This window comes from Lynx rufus, unplaced genomic scaffold (assembly GCF_022079265.1).
Source record: "Lynx rufus isolate CCGP_SWC_20201006 ecotype Redwood Valley unplaced genomic scaffold, mLynRuf1.p SCAF_12, whole genome shotgun sequence".
Classification (NCBI taxonomy): Eukaryota; Metazoa; Chordata; class Mammalia; order Carnivora; family Felidae; genus Lynx; species Lynx rufus.
In genome coordinates this window covers 40,530,982-40,539,192 of record NW_025814826.1, presented here as the reverse complement: position 1 = coordinate 40,539,192, position 8,211 = coordinate 40,530,982, and the positions used below count along the sequence as shown (strand labels likewise).

The 8,211-nt window shown below is 34.5% G+C and overlaps 1 pseudogene; it reads right to left on the bottom strand.

Moving 5' to 3' along the window:
- Nucleotides 1-491: 491 nt before the first annotated feature.
- LOC124507552 (BH3-interacting domain death agonist-like) lies at nucleotides 492-7,948 on the bottom strand (annotated as a pseudogene).
- Nucleotides 7,949-8,211: the final 263 nt, after the last annotated feature.

Here is an 8,211-nt window from a genome sequence, read left to right as displayed (position 1 = left end):
AGATAAAGGCATAATGTGTAGTGGATTTAGAAGATGGTATGAAACTCATTCAAATATGTGCAAGTGGACATTTTTATTCAAGCATGTTAATGCAGAGATTTCTATATGGACCAGCTGCTTAAAACACCATCTTTAAAACAGTAAGAAATAAGGATGCCTGGGTGGCTCAGTCCATTAAGCATCTGACTTCTGCTCAGGTCCTAATCTTGCTGCTTGTGAGTTCAAGCCCCATATCAGGCTCTGCACTGACAGTGTGGGGCCCATTTGGGACTCTTTCCCTTTCTCTGCTCCTCCCCTACTCTCTCTCTCTCTCTCAGAATAAGTAAACATTAAAAGAAATTTAAATAGTAAGAAACAAATAGTTATTATCTCATGCCTATCTTCTTTAAGAACTTTGTTTAAATGGCCATGGCTCCATCCCCACTGGAAGAAGGTGTACTGTTGTCACCATATCAAGTTTGAACCAGTCATGCTGCTGAAGAGTTGTCCCCTCAGTCCATTCCATTTCTGACTCAGTTCCTCATATAGGTGAGTAGGCTCTCGTTAATAAAATTCACTGTTGTGCACGAGACATCACGGAGCAAGGATGGTGTGTGATCGGCCACCTTTTTTGGCCAACAGCATGGGTCAAAATCAGCTTGCTCTTCTCTTTCTCCATGTCTTTAGGATAAGTCTGTGTGACCTGCTCCAGTGCACCAGCGAGGCACTTCCTTCTCTCTTCCTCCCACAGGTTCATATTCTTAAATTGTATTACCAGGTTATTCACTAGTCTTGGGTGAATGCTGAGATCCATTCTGTCCCCTATTTGTATGAGTTGCCTGGCAATATCCCAGATGATTTATTCTTGACTCTCAGAATATGCCTCCTCACTATTGACGAAGTGGCTACACCAGTTGCCATTTGTCTATAGCTCATCATCATGGTCCTCCTGTAGGTAAGCTGGCACGGGCAGTTCACGGCCCAATGCCTCCAACTCTTTGTGGAAATTATAGTTGGAGCAGTTTTGAAGGAAGCCAAAGACCAGCAAATTTTTTGATGCACTCATCCTGGAGGCCTGACCCATTGCTTACCTTAGAATCTATGGCTCAGGCAACCTTGCAGGGATTCGACTTGCTTCTGGTTTTGTGAGCATCCCAAGTCAGCAGCCTCCGATGGGGATAAAATTCTCAAAGTTTCCTATGCCCATAATTTGTTAGATACCATACTTTTGCTGGTTGCTGCAGCTATTAAGTTTCTTGGGCATTCCAACATTCCTTATCCACCAGCTATAGCAGGCTCTGAGAGGCAGACAGGGGGTGAGGCGCTGGGTGCCAGGTAAGGCAAGCTGGAGGCAAAGGCCCCAAGACACCAAGGGTATAAATTTATTAAACTCTAAAGTTAAAGATAAAAAGGGGTTATTTGGATAAAATATAACCTATTTGCAACATAATAACAGCATATATAATACATAAGACCACAGAAAGTTTGAATGTGAACTAACAAAAAAAACGAAGCTAATATCATAACCCAAAAATGTATTAGGAAAAAATATATATAATTGTAAAAATAATGGGCAAATCCATAATTATAATAAAATACAGTTTAACACGACTCTCATAGTGGGGAAATAGATCAATGGGGAAAGTTTTGAAGAATAAAGAAGATTTTAACAATCTGATCACAAATTAATAATGAGCACATTTAACCCTGCAGTCAGCAATTATAAAATACAGTTTTCAAGCATTTACAGAAAAGACAATAATACTATTTGTTTGGCTCAAAAGGAAAACAATCACATTACAAAGGAACAATTTACCATTAATTATAAATCAGTATCCAAAAGATAAACAAAGAAGAATAAAATAAATTAAAAATTTAAAAGCATATTCTGAATAAGTGTGATTATATAATAGAAATCAGAAAATACTTAACACTAAATGTAATGGAAAGTACTGTAATTATACCCTTAAAATGCTAATGGAAAATAAGCTATATAAATATAAAAACAAAAAGCTGTATAAATCTAAGCTTTATAAATATAAAATAAGAAATTAATAAAACAGAAAAAAATGCAATACAGAAGATCCTTAAATACAAATATTGGTCTTTTAAAAGCAAAAACTAATGAAACAGACAAACCACTCACAAGACTGATCAGGGAAAACAAAATAAGTTCCAAATACACAATATGAAGAATTAAAAAGGGGAAGGGGTGCCTGGCTGACTCAGTCATTGGAGCATGCAGCTCTTGATCTCAGGGTTGTGAGGTCAAACCCTACATTGGGCATAGAGCTTACTTAAAAAATAATATTTTTTAAAGTTTTAAGAATTAAAAAGGGGAATACAAAAGTGATTTTTTAAAAAGATATATAAAAGAATATATTTTGAATACCTAAACTTGAAAATTTAGAGAAAATAATCACTAAACTAAAAAATATAGGTTAGCAAAATTAACTCAATAAGAAATTTAAAAAAAACATTAATTAACTATAAAGTTAATTAACTATAAAGTTTAACAAGATTGAATCAATCCCTCAAGAGAGAGGGGAATAAAGGAAGAAGGAAGAAGAAAGAAATAAAGGAAGGAAGGAGGAAGGAAGAAATAAAGGAAGGAAGGAAGGAAAAGAAGAGAAAGAAACAGTCAACGAAAATAAAACACCAGGCATATGTGGGGAAAGAAATAATACCTCATACATAAATTGTTCAGGGATTTGAAATAGAGCAAATGCTTTCTCATCAATGTGTGAGGCAGTATAAAATTATGTGGTAAACACTGATAATTGTACTAATATAATCCATAAAGTTTTAGCTGGGATCATAGCCAATCAGCTAGAGATTATACATCCTATCATTGCTTAAAGCTAGATATGGCCATGAAAAGAAAAGTGTTATCTCACCAGGTTCAGAGAAAAGTACTTGACTGAAGTTCTAAATTCAATATTAAAATTAAAAAAATATATAAACAACTTTTCAGCAATCAAGGAACAAAGAAAATATTGGGCTAATAAAGTGTATTAATCAAAAAACCTATGGCAACAACATAATGGATATTAAAATGTTAGAAATATTAGCTTTAAGAGTTTGAATAAAGCAAGATCCAAATATCACCATGTGTATTAAATATCATACTAAGGATGTAGTTCGTGCAGCAAGACAAGAAAAACAAGTAGCAGTTTAAAATTTGGAATACCACATATTGTCATGTACTCACATATAATTATTTACTTAGAAATCAGGAGAAGCTACACATTTTAGAATTAATAAGGTTGGTAAGGATTTTAGATATATTAATAATAAAAATCAACATATATGTTAAAGATAAATCAATATATAAAAATCAGTAATAAAGTTAGAAAATGTGCCTTGAAAATAAACAAACCTTGATTTCACGTTTGTGTATATAAAAGAAAATAATTCCAATAACAATTCTTATGATTTTGTGTGTGGGGAGGCAACATATTCTAAAATTTACATAAAATAGTAAAAGACCAAGAATGATCAAAATGTTCCTTAAGAAAAAGAACTGGTTTGTGTGTGGGTGGATAAAGTTGCCTTAGAAGAGACGAAGTGTTATGAAGAAATAATAATAGTAAAGACAGTATAGCATTGATTGATAAGTCACCACACAAATGGAAAAGAATAGGAGCCACAATAAAAGATATCTGTGTGTTGGGAAGTGTCATTTGTGATAAGAGATATAATCAAACGTCGATGGGAAAAGTTGGACTTATTTTTCAAAACAATGCCTGAATGATATACTAAAAAGTATAAGTGGATTTGTATTTCACATCATATACAAAAGTATATTACCAGAAGAAATAAGCACTTTGAACATTTAGAAAAAAATATACAATACCTTTTTAATTTAAAAAATGGATGATTTCTGAAAGAATACAAACAAAAAAGTATAAACTATAAATGAAACTATCAACAGTTTTAGCTGTATTTAAATAAAAATGTGTGTGCTCCAAAAGACAACAAAAACAGTAAGGAAAAAAAATCACAGATGTGGGCAGCTAATTGCAAAATATGTTACTAAGACAATTAAATATCAATAGGCTGTGACATATGTATATATACAATTCAAAAGAAAAAATGGGATTGTCAATACAAGTGAGAAATGCTCAATCTCAGGAGGGAGCCAAAACATAAGAGACTCTTAAATGAGAACAAGCTGAGGGTTGATGGGGAGTGGGAGGGAGGGGAGGGTGGTGATGGGTATTCAGGAGGGCACCTGTTTGGATGAGCACTGGGTATTGTATGGAAACCAATTTGACAATAAATTTCATATTAAAAAAATAATAATAAAAGAAATGCTCAATCTCACAAGTACCTTGGAAATGTAAAGGAAAACCACAATGAAAATCAATATCGCATATGACGAATGAACAAAAAAAAATTTAGTTAGAATGTGAATCAGCTGAAAACTTTAGCCACCCATGGTGAGAGTGCAAATGAGCACAATCCCATTTGAAAATCAGGTTGCTGAGAACCTGTGAAACCTGAAGAGTTTCATATGCTTCAAACAAGCCATTCCACTCCGGGTTTATGCCCTGGAGAAACACTTGAATATTTTCTCCTACAGACATGTACAGCAATGCTCATAGCAGCAGTATTTGAAGTCTCAAGAACTTGGATATAACTTAAATGTCTCCTGGCAAGAGAAAAGATGATAAATTCCAGTATATGTATACACTGGGCATTCTATGGCTCTGGAAATGAATTATACAGAGTTATATGAGCCATACTGATACAATTTCTATTAAAATTAAAACAGAAAACAACACCGTATATTGCTTTAATCTAATTTGTAAACATATATAGTAAAGTATAAAGGAGCAAACGAAACTTGTAAAAACTTATTCACATTCAAAATGATGATTAATTCTAGTTGGGAAGGTGGAGAATATGATCCAAGAGGACTAGGGAAAGGTGCTCTGATACATATATTTTATCTTTGGGGCTCCTGGGTGGCTCAGTCGGTTAAGCATCCAACTTCAGCTCAGGTCATGATCTCACGGTTCGTGAGTTAGAGCTCAGCAGAGGCTCAGTGCAGAACCTGGATCCTCCCCTACTTGTGCTCTCTCTCTCTCTCTCTCTCTCTCTCTCTCATTCTCAAAAATAAATAATTAAACATATTAAAAAATAAAAAAATACTTTAAAAAAGAAATATTTTATCTTTTAAGCTGCTTTATGGGCATTATGGGTATATTGCCATTCAGCATATAATTCTCTTTCTCAGGAATTTGCCCAAGGGATACAGGAGTGCTGATGCATAGGGGCACTTGTACCCCAATGTTTATAGCATCACTTTCAACAATAGCCAAACTATGGAAAGAGCCTAAATGTCCATCAACTGATGAATGGATAAAGAAATTGTGGTTTACATAGACAATGGAGTACTAGGTGGCAATGAGAAAGAATGAAATATGGCCTTTTGTAGCAACGTGAATGGAACTGGAGAGTGTTATGCTAAGTGAAATAAGTCATACAGAGAAAGTTTTCACTCTTATGTGGATTCTGAGAAACTTAACAGAAGACCATGGGGGAGGAGAAGGAAAAAAAAAGAGAGGGAAAGAGCCAAACCATAAGAGACTCTCAAAAACTGAGAATAAACTGAGGGTTGATGGAGGGTGGGAGGGAGGAGAGGGTGGGTGATGGGCATTGAGGAGGACACTTGTTGGGATGAGCACTGGGTGTTGTATGGAAAGCAATTTGACAATAAATGTCATATTAAAAAAAATTCTCTCTTTCTCTCTCCCTGCCTTCACTCCATTGGCTTTTTGAAAGCATGAAAAAATAAATATATTAAGATAAGTTGATTTTATAAGAGAATCAGTTGAAAACAAAAAACACTGAAGTCACAACATTTTCCACGAATTGATAATACTGGATACACCAATTTTGTGAGTAGAATCCAACCACAGTGAGGTCATTTCTTTGAAGGATCTAATCTTTCTAATTCTCACTTAGATAAATTTTCTCTAACTCAGGAACATGTAAATAATAACACTATAAAGGTACCTGAAGGCACCAAGAGCAGATCATCATGCTGAGAATTCATCTGCCTTTCCGATTAATATTAGATGTGAGCAATTTCAGACTACTGATTAGATGTATCAATAATTAATGCAATGTTATTGTGGATGATTAAGGTTATTTCTTTTAATGGGATTCTCAAATCACTTTTAACACCCTGATATAAATTCTTCATGACATATAGCCCTGCATACACTTTAGCAAACCTACCAGACAAGTTTTATAATAGTGATTGAACCAATCTCTGGGCACCTATGGGGAAGAATTTTTTTCAGGCTTGTCTAATAAATGCTTATATAAATGCTGAAAACCTTTAGGGGTAGCAAGATTACTCTCTGTATCTAGTCTTAGCCACTTTCTTTTACCATGCTGTGATTTTAATTTATTTCATATTCACTTAATTTTACTCACATATGAGAAAATAAAATAGAAACAACAGCTTCAAAGTCTATTTGGTATGTCAATATTGTAATATGACAACTGGTAGTGAGGTTCTGTTTGTATTTGGAGACCTTAAACACAAATTTCTATAACAATAATATGTTTGTCTTCTGAAGAAAAATAGACTATGCCATTACATCACGATGTCATTTTTTTTCTCTCTCTAATGTTCCTTAGTGTCCCAGAATAGTTATTTTAACTTAGGAAAACTAATATGTATTTATACTCAAAGTTTCTCCTAGAAATATAAAAGTTAAGGAGATAGTAAGACAATTTATTGACAGTTCTTTAGCCAAATAATACAGCTATTGAGGAAAAAGGGTGATATCATAATTTTAGAAGACCTAAGAAATACTTGCTCAGGAATCAAAGTAGGCAATCCACCAAAGAGAAAAAAAAACTGACTCATAAAAATAAATGCAAACGTAAAACCTCCCTTATAATCAAATAAGTGCAAAAAATAAATCACTGATAGCATTTTCCTTTGTAAAATTATCAAAGATTTGTTAAAAATTAGTAATACTCAGATTTGGCACAGAATTATTAAAATTTCAAATATTTGATAAAATGAACATTCACATACCCTCCTAAAAATAATGTAAATTGATACCTTTCTAAAGACAAAACTTTACAAAATCATTTTGACCCAGCAACAGAATTTCCAAAATTATTAGATTTAGCAAATAGTCTTAGAAATGAAAGAGTAAATAAAAAAAATTTCAGCTATTAAAATTGTTCATTGCCACATTTCTAGTTACAAAGTTAGAACATATTTAACATCTAACAAGAGTTTTTGAATGAGCAATGATATATAAAACTAATAACAGAAGAGATGATAAATTAAATGTCAGGTTATAAAATAGTATGCATACTGTGGCCACATTTTTATGTTTTAAAATTCTCACACATACACATACACACATACAATTTAAGGAAAATATATTATTTTATCAAATCAAATTAAAGCTAGTTCTAAATCCCAAGTCTCCAGTGGCCTAGGTTTGGAAAGTATCCAAATACCAGTCCTTAATAACAACTCCTCTTTGGTCTTAAGTAATGAAAGTATACTAAGGCTTACACAGTCCAGAGAGTTTAGAACAGAAGCTGGAGCGACATCAATAAGATGGCCAAAGAAGACATTCCTTGCACACACTTCCCTCAACAATAACAATTTGGCAGCTATCTACAGACGAAAGTGCCTTTGTGAGAGCAGTGGGATCTAGCTAAGAGACTGTGAAATCCTGGTGCAGTCCAAAACCCAGGAGAGCCATTTTGAAAAGACAAGCCCACAGCCAAGCAGCTGACATACTGACCTGTGATCCTGTCTATAGGTCCGGAAATAGCTCCATATCCCTGAATACTTGGCTACAGCCATTTTGCCTTTGGTTCTGTCACCAGCTTCATACACCAAGAGACCAAGGAGAAACCTAGCCCACCTGTGCACCAGGTAAGAGGCATATATACCTCGGTCCTGGCTGTGGACCCTCATATGGCCTGTGAACAGATCAAGCATCTCTTGGCCATGGTCTGGGACAGTCCCTGGACATCACTGATTTAGACAATCACCCAGAGACCACAGAGCCTTTGTGAAAGTCCAGGAACCCAGCAGAAAAGCTCCAGCACACTGTTGGAGGAAAAAAAAAAATGAGATTGGACACATTGGATAGGAAAAGAATTTGACTTTACTAATGTCAGCTCTCCCACAGGGTAGGACAAGCCAGTGGGGGAGATCTCTTCTTGGCCCCTGATTTT